Source organism: Heterocephalus glaber, unplaced genomic scaffold (assembly GCF_053883595.1).
Source record: "Heterocephalus glaber isolate CG9 unplaced genomic scaffold, H.glaber_assembly_v1.0 deba00000621, whole genome shotgun sequence".
Lineage (NCBI taxonomy): Eukaryota > Metazoa > Chordata > Mammalia > Rodentia > Bathyergidae > Heterocephalus > Heterocephalus glaber.
Window position 1 is genome coordinate 9,018,341 of NW_028258153.1, and position 18,648 is coordinate 9,036,988.

Sequence of the window (18,648 nt, forward strand, 5' to 3'; positions counted from 1 at the left end):
TAACATAGAATCTCCCCCACCACCCCACCCCCCGTCTCTCTGACAGAATCTCGCTACGTAGTCCAGGCTGGCCTTCAAGGCCGGCCTCGAACTCACGGCGATGCTCCTGCCTCAGCCTCCCGAGTGCCAGGATTACAGATGTGCACCTCCACTCCCACCGCATACGATCTACTTTCAATGTCAAATGTAGAGAGAGGATTTGGGGGGGGGGTACCGAGGATCGAACTCAGGACCTTGCACTTGCAAGGCAGGCGGCAGAACCACTGAGCTAAATAAAATCCCCGGCCCGGAGAGAGGATTTATAAAATGGCTACCGTAAGGGCACAGGAGATGGGGAGATGTAACCAGATGATATACAAAGTAGCAGGTCTGTACAATCCATGAGCCTTGAGATCTGGTGTACAACACCCGGACTCGCATTCCTAAAGTCATACTGTAAGGGTGTTTGCTAAATCAGTGCAGTTTAGCTGCTCTTGTCGCACACACCGAAACAACCACATGAGAGAATAGATATTGACGATCTTCACTGTAGTGGCTGTTTTACTACCAGGATTGATCCCATAACATCGTGTGGTGAAGCGGAAAGAACAAAAATAAATGTATGCTTTGAAAAGAGATAGTCTACATGTTTTGTCTTCTCCACTTCTCTGGATAACTTCCCGTTGTGTTATTCTGATGTCCTCACACACAACTGCATAGAATTGCAACGCAGTATTAAGCTACATCATTCAGTCTCAATCCTGATTGTCGCTGGGACAAAGCGCCATGGAACACTCCCAGGATACTGGAAAATACTTAAGGACTCCTCACAAGTCTTCCCTGCCAGAGAGCGCCAAGATCTCCATGAGCTTGCTCAACCCTCTAAGGTTAATAGACTCCTAGTACAGGTTTCTAGGCAAGCTTGCCAAAAGAGCAACTCAAGACCTCTACACACTGAATGACCCTCCTACAAAGAGAATTTGGATGTTTAAGATTCAGACCATTAAGCAAGGCTTCATCACCAAGAACTTTTAGATTTCTCATTCTAACTCTGTGCGTGCTTGTGTGTGTGTGTGTGTGTGTGTGTGTGTGTGTGTGTGTGTGTTGCTGGGAATTAAACCAAGAACTCTGCACTGAGCTACATCCCCAGTCCTGGGCGAGCTCAAGCTTTCCAACATTTGCCTTCAGAACAGTTAGCTTTCTCCACGGTGAAAGGGTGGCAGTTTTGAAATATTTCATTATTTTCACAGTGTCCACAAATATGCAGTGCATCCCCCGCCCAACCCCACCACCAGCACCAGAGATGCAATATGGTGGCTGAGTCCTCTGAACTACTGTGAAAATGAGATTTGAAAACTAACAAAGGATAGCATGAAAGAATGTTAGAGAGTGAAGAACAACTGAAAGGAGAATGAAAAGTTTAAGGGTGATGAGGTACTCGTGTCAACTGAATGCAATCTGGGGTCTTTGAGGTACAGTGGGAAGGAGGGTCTGATCATTTGCGTAACAGGCTTCTATCACGGAAGCATAATGTAGGCGGCACACATTGGGCACATAGCCAGTTACTGAGGGAATGATCTTAAAGAACTATGATGGAAACCAGGCACGGTGGTGCGCAGCAGGAGGATCGCCACGAGTTCAAGGTGAGCCTGGGATACATAGTGAGTTCAAGGCTAGCCTGAGCTATGCAGCCAGAATCTGTCCCCCCCCCCCCGGCAAAGGACACATTTGTTGAGTGAAGGGTTTCCTATAGAACTGACCGGTAGATGAAGACAAGTCTGCCCTTGCAGGACAGCTGATTCTGTTCCTCTCTGGCAAAGTCTCTGAGTGGTTTCCTTCCTCAGTTGGGACTGCATTGCTGCTGAGACAGGGACCCAGGTCACAGGTCACTTTGCCAAAGAGATCTGCAGGTTCTTGTTACCCAACAGGAAGGCAGTTATGTCCCAAGGTGCCGGAGCAGCTGAGAACCAAAAGGGAGTTTTCAGGAATCTACTGATGGAAACGTCCTAAAACCTTACTGTTTTCCTCCGTAAGACTGGGAATCACAGCAACACATGGGAGAAGGTCTGAAAAACCTCACTGGATATTTGCTGGGCTGCGCCATGTTCTGGAAACACCTGGTCCCGGAGTCTGAGAACCATCTCCACGGTGCCGAAAAACTGAAGCCAGAGGCAGACAGATCCAGGACAACACAGAGCGTGCTTCACTAGGGACTTCCTGGCGGAGGTGAAGTCCTGGCCAGCAGCAAGGCCAGTGGATTCTGGTGATTTGGGTCAGAAGGAAGGAGCTTATGCGGCGGTCTCGAAGGTGACTTCCACTGAGCCGTCCTGTCCCTGTGTTTTCTCAAGCTAATACTACGGAGGACAACGGGCACATTCCCGGTACTGACGGCGCCCCGACGGTGCAGGCCGTAGTGCTCCACCTACCAATGATTTTGTCTTTTCGCGTGCACGCGGTGCCCTGGACGCTGTGCTCTGAGGGAGGGACAGACCAGGGTGACTCGGGAGCATCATGGTGGCTGTAACTTGAGATGGCCACAGTCGATCAAGCTGATCCCTGCCGACCACGTCGAGTATTCCATGCCCACAGGCATGGAGTTCCTGCACTGGCATACGGCCGGTCTTCCGGTCTTCGGGTGGACATAAATAAATACGGCGCCCACACGCCTCTCCCCACCATCACTATTTGCACGGCTTAGAGAAAGAGATTCACCCTGTCAGGGCAAAGACCATTTCTCTTTCTGAAAGCAAAGATTTGAAGGAAACACTGAAAAGGTCGGAAGTCTTTTCAGACTAACCTAGTCTTTGGAGACTCTGGCCCTGTCTAGAGTGGAATGATTACGAGAAAATGAATTCTTAAGAACCTCACCAAGGTACAGGCCGAACAGATGCGATATACGGGAGGATCAGGAGAAAGCCAAAGCCGTGCTCGGTTTGATGGAGGATTCTTCCCCGCCCCCGCCCCCGCCCCGCCAAATAAAGTTTATTGGTACATTTTAGGTATACAGTACAGTTACATTCATCCTTGGGATCTTGTACCTTTACGTGACATATCTTGGTTCTTATTTTTTTTTCCCCCTTCCCCTGCCCTCCCTTCACCCCCTCCCACCTTCCCTATGTACAGAGACTTTGTTTCCATGTTTTTCCTTTTCTCGTAATTTTTTTCTTTTCCCCTCTTTCCTTTCCCCTACCCCTCCCACTTCCCCTACTCCTTTAGACCTTTTCTTCCTATCACACAGTATCAATCATACATTTTTTTTAAAAGTTACAATATCAAGTTTTAGAAGATATCACCACAGATTTTACAGAATTTAAAAGGATCTAGAAAGCATATTACAAAACTCCGTTTTGAAATAAATTGAACAACTTCTACGAAGTGCCTTGGAAGACAAATTAATGAAACTGACTCTGGAAGAAATATAAAATTTGAATAGCACCTATTAAAGAAAGTATATTCCTAGCTTGAAAACCTACCTATATGACAACAACAGGCTCACATACATTTTAACTGATAAGTTATATCAAACATTTAAAGCAGAAAAAAGAAGGAACACTTCTCCCCTCATTTTAGGAAATCAACATTGTGCTAATCCTAAAACGGGATAAAGATAATAGAAGAGAAAAGTATGAACATAAATAAATTTTGTTTAACAACACAAACTATTAGAAGTCAGATCTGGCAGCATGTAGTAAGTGGTTTTATTCTAGGGATGGCAGTGTTGGTTCAGCACTGGAAGATCCACCCCCCCACCCCCACCCCAAGTCATCATTTTAACAGAGGAAAGGAAAAAGCCATATGATCCTGTCAGTAGTTGCAGAAAAGGTATTGGACTGAATTCTACAGCTGTTCCTGGTAAAAGCTATCAGGAGACTAGAAGTAGAACAGAACCTTCTCAACAGATGAAAAGATGTGTACTCCATACTTCCAGCAAAAACGCCTTATATGAATGGAGAAGATACAGTGCTTTCTCCCCAAGGTGGGGAACAAGGGCAGATAGATGTGCCTACTCTTCATCTGTCCGTTAAGCTTTGAAACACAGGCCCACACCAAATTAGTCTGGCAATAAAAAGAAACAAATAGCATAGGATTGGCATAGGAGCCCCTAGAACTTGTATTTGAATTTGATGCTAGGATTCTTAATACCTTGGCTGTGTTTGCCTGCGTTAGCCCCATGTTGTTCCAGTGTCCTCCAGCACCGGGTTCCCCGTGCTCCCGACCCAGAAACATTGCCTCACACACGCAGAGAGCGCGGGTTCCCAGCTGTGCTCACGGACACGGGTACTGGTTGGCTCATACTGAAAGGCAAAGGGGGAGAAAAAACGAGGCCAGGCCTGCTCTTCCTTGCGGGTTGCAAGCTGCTCTCTCCTCCACGAGGTGGGAGTACCGTGCTAATGCTGCCTTCCATAGGCATCCTGTGGGTGAAGAGGGACGATTAGTGACCCTGCCTTCAACAGTGAACAGCCACAAACATCCGCGGAACCTCAGTTTGACAGCTTCTGGCCTCTGCAGAGAATGTCCCCAAAGATACTGACTCCATCTCAGGAAGAAGCTCCCCCATACACGCGCGCGCAAACACATACACTCCACGAACCAGGTCATGCTGTTGGGTGTGGGCAAGGTGGGAGTGGGGTTGGTTGGGGGTGCAGCTTCCTAGGAGTAGCCGCACCAGGCGGCTCAGCCACAACAGACGTGGGTCTCTGAGGATACAGGTACGGCGGTGAGGGGAACTACAACCGCAGATGTTTTGGTCGAAAGCGCGCGGGCGGGCGGGCGGGGCGGGGCGGGGCCTCTCATCACGGCACACTCTCCGGGAGCCCTAAATTCCCAGGTACTGTTCTCCACTAGCATGGGGTGCTCTCCTTCCTGGGAGCCTCGGCTCTGCTCCCTGCCTCTCACAAATTGCAGCCCAGGATCCGGAGACTCGAGAGTTTTGCTGCAGAGAAAATGCGTGCACGTGCACATCGGACAGTCACCTGTGGGGCGCCGACTAGGCGTTGGGCACCCGCTGTCGGTTCTGAGTGACATGCAGAAGTACCTGCCCGGGTGGAGTACACAGTACACTGCAGCGCGGGGAGAGAGGGCGACGGAGGAAGAAGATCGCCTCCAACGGGGATGCACATCCCAGGGGGAACAGAAAACAGAGAGAAGACCGAAGGCACTCAGGGGGTTCCCTGAGCGTGAGAACCGAACCTCTACCTTCACAGCCTCAGAGTCTCCCCTGTCTGGGTCCTTGAGATCTTGAAAATTCTTTTGATTGAGGATAGGTGAAGACATCTGTGAAACCTTTCTGTGCGGGGCCCGGGTGGTCTTGAGCTCTCCCGGCTTCAGAGGGGAGGAGGGACTTTTGGAGGACAAAAAGCAGGAGCCAGCCACGAAGGGGATTAGAGAAAGACATCCTCCTCGGCTCCCACCCAGGATCTAGCGTGCTGATACATACCCTGGGCTGCAAGTTAGTGGGCTGTCTGTCTCTCATGTTATGGCTTGTGTCTGGCAGTTCCTCTCAAAGCCTCATGTGCTCATTAGATGAGGAGTTTCGAGGGTGGATCAGCGTGTGTGAATGTGGGTTAAGGGTGTGGATAATGGCAGCTCCATCTGGGCTATGGACGGTACCAAGCCATAGGCTCAGGAGCCTAGGTAGAATACTAAAGGACAGAAAGAAGGCAGGCTTGCCGCCGCCGCCGCCGCCGCCGCCACCCGCCCTCTGCCTGCCACACCACGAACTATTTCTCCTCTGCGACGCCCGCATGCCACGCCACCCTGCCTTGGAGCCAGCCGACTATGGACTGAAACCTCTACAAACTGTGAGCCAAAATAAACCTTTCCTCCCTTAAGGTTGGGTGTCAGGTGTTTTGTCTCAACAATGAGAAAGGTTAACAGAGATATCTCACTACCAGAGTGGCTTGGAAAGATCCTGCCCCACTGGGAGCGTCATTTCTTCTCAGCTCCCTCTATGACTTCACAGCACTTATTCTGTGTAAGAAACAGAGAGATAAATGGTCCGTCTTCATTTAGAGCTGGATGGAAATTCGCTGGTGGATCCACAGACAGTTAAGGCAGTTATTTCAAGCTTAACCACAAAGAGTGATTCCCCCACTCGGAAAGTCCCAGAACAAGATGTTAGAACTAGATAACGGATAAGCAAGCAACGTTCCCCAATCCGAGGAATGCACAGAGAAAGGTGTTGTGAGACCAAAGCGACTCCATTTTGCTAAAATCCACCATTCCCCTAGCCTCTCAAATTAATGGTTAAAATGTGTTTGCTCTGGAACAAAAGACACAATCTGTAACAAACCAAAGTTCCTAAGTTAATTACTCAGCCATCTGTTTACCCAGGAAATGAACATCCTGGGCCCACTATCTGTAAGAACGGTCTGTTAATGTGCTGACTGTCAATGCTGGGTGGTCGTGACCATTAGTCACCGTGTCTGCTGACCATCAATACGTGACAGTTGCCCACTAACCTTTGTCCTTCTTTTCTTTTGTAAAACCTATACATAATCCCCCCTTACCCCTGATGAGTTCAGCCAATCAAAAATGTACACTTCATGCTCGCTAAATGTTAACCAATCATGTAACTGCTAAGTGAAAAATCTCCAAACCTTGCTGTAACCTCTATAAAAACCCCGCTAATTTGGAACTCGGGGCTCTCAATCTCGATCCGCTGTGTCGGTGACAATTGAGAGTCCCTGCTTAAGCTTGAATAAACGACCCTCATGTGCTTACATCGGAAACGGCCTCCTGGTGGTCTTTGGGACCTTACAATCTGGGCACAACAGTGTGTTTCCAGAAAAACTAAAGGGAACTTAGATGGCAGCTGAGAGGATCGTACCCCCCCACCCCACAGCTTCAGACAACGAGGAGAGGAGGATGGGGACCTTCCCGGCTCGGGGCTCAAAGGCACTGCTTGTTGGAATCAGATGTGCCTGCCTACAGACAGACACTCATTTCCGCAGAATCACTGTGAAACTTTTTCTCCCATTGTATCTCACGTCTCTGAGGCCATACTGGTGGGGTCTGAACGATGGGCTCACTCTGGAATAGGGGAGGGCGGGAAGGTGGATGGAATCCACATGGGAAGTGGCTGAGGACATCTTGGTCCCCACAGCATCTTACCAAGTCTAATCTGAGTGAACAGATGAAGGAAGGACTTTTCAGGAGGAGGGCCTGGGCTGAGAAGGGGACAACAAGGAACAGCTTGGGAACCCCCCAAACCCAGTTTTCAAATTTCCAATTTATGAGTCAAATGGAGAGAAAACACACCTTGCCTCTCATATGGCGGGGCGGGGGGGGGGGCACAAAAGAGTCGCACAAAAGAGTCCAATGCCTAGCCTTCTCCTCAGACAAAAGCCCTTCTCCAAGTCCGCCTTTTCCAAATTAAGTCCCGGGATGGAGCCAAGGGCTGGGGTTGAGCACATGCTGCACCCGGAGGGGTGTGTTGATCATCTATCTCCTGCTTCCTGAACAAAACTGGAGTGGAGGGTGAAGTTGTTCACATTGCTTTGATTCCTTCCGAAGCCTTCCTTTCTGATGGGGGCATTCCTACGGCTTGAGTTTGGGAATGAAACACACACGCTCCTCAGTTTGTGTGTGTGTGTGTGTGAATGAGATCAGATGAAAGTGAATGTGATTTGAGCAGAAAAGCGAGATTTAAGCCCATTTTCTGTACATTTACTAAGGGCCTCAAAAGAGATCCAGGGAAAGCTGAGGTGGGAGGAGGCTGCAGGGTAGAAACTGATGAAGGGCTGAGCTCCAGCCACGTGGTGGTGTCCGTGGAATGTCCACAGAGAGGCAGACATCCGGTGTCCATTTGCACAGGAGCCCGGAGCCTGGGGAGACCTGGGTCGGAACAGTGGATCTGAGGGTCAGCAAGAAGAAGGGGTCAGGAGCTCCAGGAGGGGGCGGGTGCATGGGGAGGCCTGGCCTGTGGCGGGAGGGGGAAAGGGCTCCGTGAGAGCAGCAGGAGCATCTCCATGGTCACGTGGGAAACGAGGTGAAGGAGGTGAAAAGCAGTCAGGAGAGGTAGGAGGGAAGCACAGCACTGTAAAGACCACAAAATCGCAAGTGCCTGAAGCCAGGGCAAGTAGGGGCTCGAGGGAGGGAAAGGGAGTGGCCCTCAGTGGCCAAAGGCTGAGAGGCCAGAGGGGATGAGGACAGTCTGGGGCTGGTGGGCTGAGCTGCATGGGAGGACTGGCAGGAGCCCAGGCAGTGCCTGGGGGCGGGGGCGGGGGGGGGGGGAGAAAGAGGATGTCCTTCTGTGACCCTGCACACAGCTCTCCGGGGCAAAGCCCTTCCTGAGCACAAACGGAAGCCTCTGGGTTCTGTGGGCCCAGGAGAAGGGACATCACCCTCCTCTCAGAAGGTTATCAAGGCGGAGAAGCAGGTTCAAGGCCTGGGTGCTGCAACTTGCTGCCAAGGACAACAGGCCTGAGGTCTGATGGGTCCTGGCACATGGAAGGCACCGAGCCCACAGTTCGGGGCTCCTCTGCACCAGGGGATCTGTCCCTGACCACAGGCTCTTCGGACTAATCAAACCCAGCGGCTCCCCCCACCACCACCCCCGACTGTATCTTTGCTAGATATACCACCACTGAGGAATATCAACCGTGCACCGTGTCAAAACCGTTGGTCTCATCCCTCTGGAAACGTGGGGCCCACTCTAAGGTCTGGAACAGCCCAGGGTGTCAGGGAATGAGGGTCGGGGAAGCCTTTTGGCTTTGGCTACTAGAGGTGCCTGTGGCCTTCGAGGAATCTTGACCAAGAGGCGGTGGACTGGATGCCAGATGAGGGGGCACGTGGCTGCAAATAAACCTAGGCTTGGCCCACGTGGACACATGTGTCGGGCTTCTGTCTCCACACTTAGAATCCATAAGAGAAAAAAACTCATTACAATGGTACATCAATTCACGAACTTCATTCTTTCCATGATTCTGGCTGCAAACCAAGTTGGAGGAGAAGAGGATGAAATTCAATGGTAAGGTTCAGTGTTGACCTTATGGGGAAATTTGATTCAGTTCTCGTCCCGTGTGATTTAGGACCAGAACCGTGGAGAGGTCTGAGCTGGTGAACCGAGGTAACACTGTAATTTGACTACTTTTTCTTTCTTTTTTGGTATGGGGAATTGAACTCGGGACCTTGTGCTTGCCAGGCAGGCGCAGTGCCACTGAGCTATATCCCTGGCCCTAATTTGACTACATTTTAAGAAAATGAAAGGAAAGCAAGCTGGTGTGGCTCAGCTGCAGAGCACTTGCCTACCAAATGCAAGGCCCTGGCTTCCATTACACACACACACACACACACACACGAATACAAAGATAACCAAACAGAAAGAAGTTCTACATTAAGAAAATATTGGGGCCGGGGATTTAGCTCAGTGGTTCTGCCGCCTGCCTTGCAAGCGCAAGGTCCTGAGTTTGATCCCCAGGACCAAAACAAAACAAAACAAAACCAAAAAAAAACAAGGGAGGAGGGGAGGCCCAGGGATGAAGTTTAGTAAAAGGCTCTCGGTTCAATCCCCTGTACGGGGCACAGGTGGTTAGTGGCTCCCACTCTGGCGGCATAGGTCAGTAGGATGGAGGCGATAAATGTGGAGATTAGGGAGGCCGGGGATTTAGCTCAGTGGTTCTGGCGCCTGCCTCGAAAGCGCAAGGACCCGAGTTCGATCCCCGGTACCAAAAAAAAAAAAAAAAATGTGGAGATTAGGGCAGAGAGAAATGAGTAACTCTTGTCTTGAGGAAAGAAAGGAAAAAAATAACATGGCACCAAAACTTCAGTCATCAAGATTGATATCCGCTATTAAGACATGTTGTACTAAATATTAGTTATTTTGGTAAAGATTCCCCCCCCCTTGGCATACGGGGATCGAACTAGGGACCTTGTACTTGCAAGACAGGCGGCGGAACCACTGAGCTAAAATCCCTGGCCCTAGTTTTCTTGATTCTCAAAAGGTTTTGAGGGGCCCTGTAAATTTTGCCCTGGGGCACTCTACTTGGCCCCGTCCTGGTCCCACACAGTAATACCAGCTGTGGAGCTAGGGAGCGAATCAAACGTGACCTGAGCACCCCAGGTGAAGGCACTGGAAAGGGCTAATTTCCAATCCCCCTCCTTGGACACCAGGCAGTACTATCGGGCTTTCCATCCTGCTTGGGAGTGTGACTACTAGAATGTCAGCCTGTTTGTTTGGTTGCTATAATGGGAATCGAACCCAGGTCCTTCTCACTGAGCCGTATATACAGGCCCAGCCTGTATTGTTTGCACTGGATCGTGTCCTGTCACATTTTACTTTAATTTTGGGGGGACAGGTCTCCCTAAATTGCTAAATTATCCGAAATGGGCTTGAACTTGTGATGCTCCTGCTTCAGCCCCCGCAGAGAGCTGGGATAGCACGCGTGCTTCACAACCACCGCTCTGGAGTTTCAAGGAAAAACTTGATCCCAACCTTCCCTGGGGCCTCGACCTCAGTGTTCTCCCAGAGCAGCCCTGGCTTCCGGGTGTCCTGCCACCTCGAGCCAGATCTCCCACGAGGCCCGCCACGGCACAGTGCCTCCTACGTGCGTGCCGCTTCTCTCAATGGGTCCATCGTGCCCACGGAGACCAAGACCTATCCGTGGTTCACTCACGCTACAGACATTACCTCCACCTGCTGAGCACCTGACAGCGCGGGCACAGGGAGGTGAGGGAGGATGCGGGCCACAGTCTTCCACCACCTCGGATATCCGTGGTGACAACAAAAGACCCAGAGGGGCCGTGAACGGGGGACTCGCACCGCAGGAGAGGCCGATCAGATGTGGGGGGAGGGTAGAGGAGGGCTTCCGCCTCCCTGACAGGTGACCAGCGAGGGACAGGGAGGAAACCCTGCCAGCGGGGGCAACTGCACCCACCAGCCCCGGACACGGTTCTCCTGCAGACGCGCCAGGGCCGCGGGGGCGGGCGCCGCAGCTGGAGAGAAGCTTCCCGCGGGCTGACGCCCGCCAGCTCCGAGGCCTCGAGAAGGAGCCGCCCTGGCCCATCCCCCCCCCCCCCCGCGCTCCTCACCCGGAACGCGCCCTCCCGCCCCGCGGACCGGGACCCGGAAGAACACACGGCCCGGGGGCTTCTGGGGACACGTGTCTCGCGATCTGCTTTCTCTTCGGGGAACCCGGGACGCGCCCGCGCCCCCGCCCCCCCCCCCGCACACACTTCTGGTCCCCCACGTCCCGCCTCCTCACTGCACTGCAGCCGGAACCAGCAGGAAGCGGCTTCCGGCGCCACCCGGGCTCGCCGGGCGCAGAGGGCCCCCCGGGAGGGCGGGGCATGCAGATTAGCGACGGACGCCCAACGCGGGGGACGCCGGGACCAAGAAGCGCGGGCTGAGAGTGGGTCCCGAAAAAGGGCGAAGAAGGGGAGGGAATGGGCCCCGAAGGCTGCCGAGGTCGGCCTGGGAGTGAAGGAGGAGCGGGAGAGGGCAGAAGGCCTAGGGGTCGGTATTGTGACCGCGCGTTGAATGTGAAGGCAGGGAGTCCGTGCGGGCTGCGGGCGGCGTCGGTAGGCATCGCTTCTCGGCCTTTTGGCTAAGATCAAGTGTAGTATCTGTTCTTATCAGTTTAATATCTGATACGTCCTCTATCCGAGGACAATATATTAAATGGATTTTTGGAGCTGGGAGGTGGAATAGGAGCTTGCTCCGTCCACTCCACGCATCGACCTGGTATTGCAGTACTTCCAGGAACGGTGCACCCCTTGTGGGGAAACTTTGTGGTTGAACGAAAGGTTGTTGGTGTACTCGTTCCGTTGCCGACACGCGTCAACGAGCGCTGAGCTGCATCCCTGGCTCTTACGGCTCTGCGTAGTTCAGTATCCTCGGAGAAGGTTCGCGGGGCGAGGGGAGAGGTTGGTTTCGCTCTAGGAAGTTGCGAGTTTTATTCAAGACTCGAGCGGGTAGAAGAAATGACAAGTACGTCCAGGGCGCTCTGTGCAGAAGAGACCAGAGGGCCTTTCTGTGACTTTAGCTCTGAGACACCCCCGTCCCCCCCCCGCCAACCTACTGCGGGGTGTGTGGGCTGACGACTGGCAGGGCGCAGAGTAACAGGGACGCAGACGGTGGGTAACCGTGAGCTGGATGAACCTTGGTGTCTCTGCCTTCATTTTTTGTGTGTTTCTCACTTACTATCTCAAAACGACGAGTGTGGTTCTGCCTCAGCTCTTCCCCATGGGCGTGTGAGTCTTTTAAGAAGGTAATACAAGGTTTATCCTTCCTAAATCTACTTAAAAGAGTAGTGACTGTGAGAGGGGCCGCGGACTTAGGTCAGCGGTTCCACCGCCTGCCGCGCAAGCGCAAGGTTCCTAGTTCCATCCCCGGTACCCAAAAAGAAGGAGAAGAAAGGATCGTGATTGAAAGCAAGTTTCAGGATTTGCAGGGACACCCAATTGCCAGCTTCTGCCAGCTCCACTCCAAGAGCACCTGGAACATTTGCTTGGAAGTCTGCAGTCACTGCCTTACACCTGCGGCCTCCTTGGGTTCCAGGGAAACCCGAGGCCTGCAGATTGTTACCAGCTGTGGTGAGGTCGGTCCGCAAGTGGGAGCAAGCAGTTGCCCCGTGAGGGGAGCTGAGGCCACACACCCAAGCAGGAGCCCGCCTCCCGCGGGGCTGGTGCCACCATTGCCCCCTCGGGAGATGAGGGCTCCCCCCAGGGCCTCCCGGAACCAGTTCTGAGATAACGATCAAGCAGCAGACCACAACTTGAAGGAGCTGACCTAAGCTGCCAGCCAGGGAAGCCCCCGAGCCTTGCTTTTGCTCTGGAGAGCCAGCCGAAAAGGATCTTTCAGAGGGCGAGTGGCAGAGCCTGCTGTGTTGGTTAGCCTAGTTCTCCTGCCTACAACCCAGCTATGGAATTCCGAGACATAATTGCATTTTGGCCTCCGGTCACAACTGAGACCTCAATGATCCGGTGATGCTGTCTGTGATTCTCCAGGACAGGAAACATCCTGGGAGGAACAAACGTCTACTCAGTTCCTCCTTGTTCTTGGATCGTTACATCTTATTTACGCAGGATGTACTGAACTCTCGGCAAGTCATTTGTTACACTTTGTTTCTCCCGATGTACTGAATAAAAGGTGCGGTAAGCTGGGGGCTTTCGTCTTTGCCGCCCAGAGCAGCACTGATCAGACCCAAAGCTCAGCTTCTTTTCAAGGTCTCATTTTTCTACCTTTCCTGTAATTCGCCTTGTGCTGCCGTGGCTCGCAGGAGACGAGGACTCACTGCAGAGGTTCTAGTAACGTCCTCTTTCCCTGTTCCCTACATTTGGCACCCAACTTGGATGCGAACCCGCCTGTGAGACAAACTTGGAGTAAGAGAGACAGCACACGGATCTCCCGGGACGATTTCCGGACTTGCACGAGGGACACTGGTGGTAAGTGTGTCCAGCCGGGGGTAAGTTTCTATCCTTGCTGAGTTACAACTATGGGTCAGTCTCTGTCATCAGAGCAGCGTAACTTTGCCAAATTACTTGAGTCGCTGTTAAAGCAAGCTATGTACCCAGTACCTAAGGATGCTGTGATAGATTTGCTAAAAGACATACAAATGTACATCCCATCTTTCCCCCAGGAAGGGACAACAAACTTAATAGCATGGGAACGTGTAGGTACCGTTCTCCGTGAGGCCTGGCAAAGGGGTGATCGTCTCTCCCCCCAAACGCTCCCCACTTGGGCCTTGGTCCACTCTGCCCAGAGGTCAGAGTTGCTAGCCGTTTTATCTGTGATTCAAAACTTCCCTCCCCAACCTCTTAATATTTTAAGTGATTTCTCTTGAGCAGTTTGGTTGACCCAAAGACTGGAAGGAGCTATGGTCTGCTCTACCTTAGAACCTAAATTATTAAACTTGTTTTTAAGATTACCAAAGGCCATATGTCAAAAAATTGCTCCTGCCTTAATAACTCGGGGGAGAGGTTTTGCCTGTGTCCTAACAGACAATGATGAAACCTTGTGGCTGCCCTCCCGGAATGTGAGACCATGGGTCACACTGGTGGAACCACCAACATCTTGGAGAATGGGTGATAGCACCCCAGCTGAGAGCGATGAGCCAGCTGCGCCTGAGTGACCCACCTCACCAGCAACGACCAACAGATCCACAGCGGGGTCCAGGATTGAGATGATGTCCCCAGAGGAAGAATAAATATAGATTTTTAAAGGGGGGGGGGCACAACTTGAAAATGTTCTTTTTATATTTATAGGTATAAAAGCGCTTGCATTCCTTCTGATTCTAATCTCAAGAGATCTCTGTTAATTGACTACAAAAGTTTTTGACCCGTCTTATATACAATTATAAACCTAAAAATCATAAAAGGGATATTATAATTTGATTTGGCCAAATATATTTGAGCGCACTCTAGCTTTATAAACTGTCTTATATGTCTGTCTGTTGTCTGTTTGTCCGTCTGTACAGTTGAGCTCAAAATTTTTTTTCTCTTATCCTTTTCATCTTTTGGAAAAAAAATTTTTTTTTTCCTTAAAAGATATTCACCTATTATTGGATTGGCTTACAGATAAATGTTATTAAATTAAAGTCATGCCCTTCTTCTCCCAGGTTGCTAACTGATCAGAGTGCCATCGAGATTTATTTGTCAAAGTACATAGAGACCGTGGGTGTACTCCCTTTGGTGAATAAAGAAGCGGCCACCCAGAAAATAATTATTCTGGTCTAAATTCACTGAAGGGACCCCCTAGTAATATTCATAATCTTATGGGAGACACACCACAACAAATATTGTCTCAACATGTTATTATAAATTGATTACATTGGTTATCATTGACGTTTAAGCGCTAAATATGTTATTATAAAATGTTTAAGGGCCGGGGATTTAGCTCAGTGGTTCCGCCGCCTGTCTTGCAAGCCCAAGGACCTGAGTTCGATCCCCGGTACCAAAAAAATAAATAAATAAATAAATAAATAATAAAATAAAATGTTTACATTGGTTAATTTCTGAATATGTTATTGTGGTATGTCTACGTTGGTCATCTTCAAAAGATTAATTTCTGTGACATAAACAAAAGAGTGTTATTAGGAAGATGCTTTTGGTACCAAACTACATTGAAGAACATAATGTTTTATATAACTCTAATATTTATTACCGCTCCTTTTCTGGTGTACAAAAAGTATTCATGCCCTCTAATTGTATGGGTCTTTCAACATATTTTTTATGGTAGTAACCTTTTGATTCAGATACTTGCCTTTCTCTTACGCTCCAGCCACCTATGATAATAAGCACACTTGTAGGCTGATATATTTTCCTTAGATGATATCCTATAAAAAGATATCTACTTAGGGATTCAACCACAAGAACAAACATGATTGGCAATAATAACAGTTTAACTATATTTTTATTCCAAAATGCTTACTATCCAGGTAAAAATTATAATATTTGAGTTCACTACTCCTCTTACAATGCTAATGTTATTGATCTTCTCTTCTGGGTATTCAACAAAGTTTAGGGACCAAAACTGAAGAGGCATCTGGGCTGAGAAGGCAGCCAATATTTTGGCCCTGGCCCTCCAAGGTCAACAACACTAGCAAAAAGATCCAGGTCATGAGGGAACCATCTCCAAGATCCTGCATTTTTGGTGAGTCACCCAACCTCCTGAGCAGGGAGGTTGCTGAACACCAAAACAGTAAAGATACAACAAAAAGTGTGCCAAAGGAATGTCACCTGGAGGGAAAAAATCTCTCATGCTTTCGCAGAAGGTAACATGGTCAAGCAAGGCCGTGACATAGCCTGATGGCTGACACTGACAGAGGAGCTAAGAGGCTTCTATGCATGGTTCCAAGACAGTGCCTGTGGAGACTTAATTGACCTTGTTAGAGAGCAAGAGGTTGATTTTATTTAATATAGGTCTCACTGTAACTTGGTCTTAAACACCCAGTAGAAAAGTATAACTAAAGACAATAGTTATTTGAGTTCAACAAAAGTTTTAAGTTTTTTAGCCAACAATGTTTAAAAAAAAGTTTTAATTAGATTTTGAGTCCTTTTACAGCCCCAACGGAGAGAAATTATGCTTACTATAGACAGCTAAGCCAGTCAAACACACTGTAGATCCTCACAATACATAGGGACGAGCCATTGTTGGGTGTGCTTGCTTTTCCTAAAAACACCTTCACATAAAACAAAAAGAAAGGGAGATATGTCGGGAGCCATGCTGCATAATTTTAGGGAAAAATCATTTGGTTAGCCTAGTTCTCCTGCCTACAACCCAGCTAAGGAATTCCGAGACATAATTGCATTTTGGCCTCCGGTCACAACTGAGACCTCAATGATCCGGTGATGCTGTCTGTGATTCTCCAGGACAGGAAACATCCTGGGAGCTGAAAACATCCTGGGAGGAACAAACGTCTACTCAGTTCCTCCTTGTTCTTGGATCGTTACATCTTATTTACGCAGGATGTACTGAACTCTCGGCAAGTCATTTGTTACACTTTGTTTCTCCCGATGTACTGAATAAAAGGTGCGGTAAGCTGGGGGCTTTCGTCTTTGCCGCCCAGAGCAGCACTGATCAGACCCAAAGCTCAGCTTCTTTTCAAGGTCTCATTTTTCTACCTTTCCTGTAATTCGCCTTGTGCTGCCGTGGCTCGCAGGAGACGAGGACTCACTGCAGAGGTTCTAGTAACGTCCCCTTTCCCTGTTCCCTACAGGGGGCCTAGAAACTGTTGGCCTCAAAGGTGTATAAAACATGTTTGTCTCCCCCCAGTCGAGGCTCGTTCGAGTCCGTTGCTCGGCTCGCGTCCCGGCCGGTAATAAACTCCTGTGTGGATTCAATATCGGTCTCTGGTTGGTTCTTTCTCACTGGGTGCAACACTTTCATCTGACGTTAGAAAGGCAAGACGCTATCATGGATGTGAGACTGAAACTCAAGGGCAGGCCTGGTGGCACACGTTTGTAATCCCAGCACTATGGAAGGCTGAGGCGGGAGGATGGCAAGTTAGAGCCCAGCCTAGGCAACTTACCGATTTAGGGAGACCCAATCTCAAAAAGCAAAATAAGATTAGGTTTTAAAAGCTGGGAATGTCGCTCTGTTTGAAGCCCCTGGGTTCAATCCCTAGTACTGCAGAATAAATGACTAAATCAGTAATTCTGAAACTCACGTAGCCGTATTCCCCCTGCATGACTGAAAACCCGACAGTACTACCCGGTGACAAAACGAGGACAAACAGAAACGTCCTCTTCCCAATGCTTGTGTGGGCACAGGGCTCCAGAAACTAATCCTGACTAGAAGGAGTGTAAAAAAAAAAAAAAAAAAAACTTTGCTAGAGAGATTTCCCCTGGGAAGCAAGTCAAAGATGGGTAGGAGGAAGGAAGGAAGAAAAAGAAAGAGAAAGAAAGACAAACTGATCGAAAGGCACCAAATGGCTTTGGGACTTGCACCAAGAGACTAAAATAAGCTGACAGGCAGGACAGAGAGAAAGCCAGGTGCACAAACAATAAGCCGCCCCCGCCTCCAATAAAATATAGGGAAGCGCGGGGGGTGGGGTGCCAACTAAGGCGCTGCGTACTCCTACCTAAGCACTAACATATACACTTACATACATGTGTATTCTCTCGAGAGTCATTACAGAGTTCAATAGATAATCTACTCGCCCCCGTACTAAGTCTTAGCTAACCCTAAATAAGGCAACCCCCTTGCCAACCAGCCACCCACTCCAAAGATAAGGCCTTAAAAGCTACGTCAATGACAAGTAGAAAGAAGGTGCACACAATCCACCGGAAGAGAGGACGATAGGCAGAGGCGCCCGGAAGCCAATCCGGTTATGGCAAATTCCGGGTGAAGGGGAGAGAGTCACTCCCCCACCCCCACCCCCCGCTCCCCCCAAACCCCTCTGAGAACAAAGGGCCCACGGGGTCCTCCCGTCTTTCCGGAGCCCCCCCCCCCCCCGCCCTGACTCTTTCTTATCAGGGTAGCTGTCTTCTCCTTTCTCCCTCCTTTACAGTGTCTTCCTTTCATTAAACTTTGTCCCTGTAATTTATATTTCGGGGCTGAGTTACGATCCCGGTAGGCTGCCCAGACAACAGAGCCGCGGTACTCATCCCTCAGACGCGACACTTGTCAATGTGTTGAGCGCGCTCTGGTACGGTCTCATTTAATTCACTCCACTGCTCCATGAGTGCAGTGGGTATTATCAGCATCCGGGACCAGCACCAGGGTGGGGTGAGTGCCCCGAGGCAAAACGTAAGGGGTCCCTCCAAACCTTTCAGGAACCACCGTAACCCGTGTTTCATGCCGTATGTCTTATCCAGACAACAGATATTTATCTTGATACCTGAATTTCGTATATAACAACTCCCACCTCGTTATTATCACTTCCTTTCTGCGGACCTGTGCTGTCCAGACTGGCAGACACTAACTACTTGTGGCACTGTCGAGATGTGGGTAGTGTTTGTTTGGTTTTATGTTCTGTCTTTTTGTGATACTGGGAATTGAACACGGGGCCTTCCCACTGAGCTACATTTCCTGCCCTTTTAAGAAATTTTTAACTCTGAGACCGAGTCTCGGCTGAGTTGCCCAGGCTGGACGGGAACTTGCGACCCTCCTGCCTCAGCCTCCCAGAGCGCCGAGACACAGGCGTATGCCACCCCACCTGGCTAAATGCGAATAGTCCTAATTAGGATGTGCTGTAAGCATAAAATACATGCGGACTCTGAACGTGA

At 50.0% G+C, this 18,648-nt stretch overlaps 1 long non-coding RNA gene and 1 other non-coding gene across 2 annotated transcripts; both read left to right on the plus strand.

Annotated features, from left to right (window-relative positions):
- Positions 1-11,136: 11,136 nt before the first annotated feature.
- On the plus strand, positions 11,137-17,265 carry LOC147829347 (uncharacterized). The gene is made up of 2 exons (XR_015449169.1): positions 11,137-15,571; positions 16,291-17,265. It is a non-coding gene; the product is annotated as an uncharacterized LOC147829347 (long non-coding RNA).
- LOC147829348 (U2 spliceosomal RNA) lies at positions 11,506-11,696 on the plus strand. The gene has a single exon (XR_015449251.1). It is a non-coding gene; the product is annotated as a U2 spliceosomal RNA (small nuclear RNA).
- Positions 17,266-18,648: the final 1,383 nt, after the last annotated feature.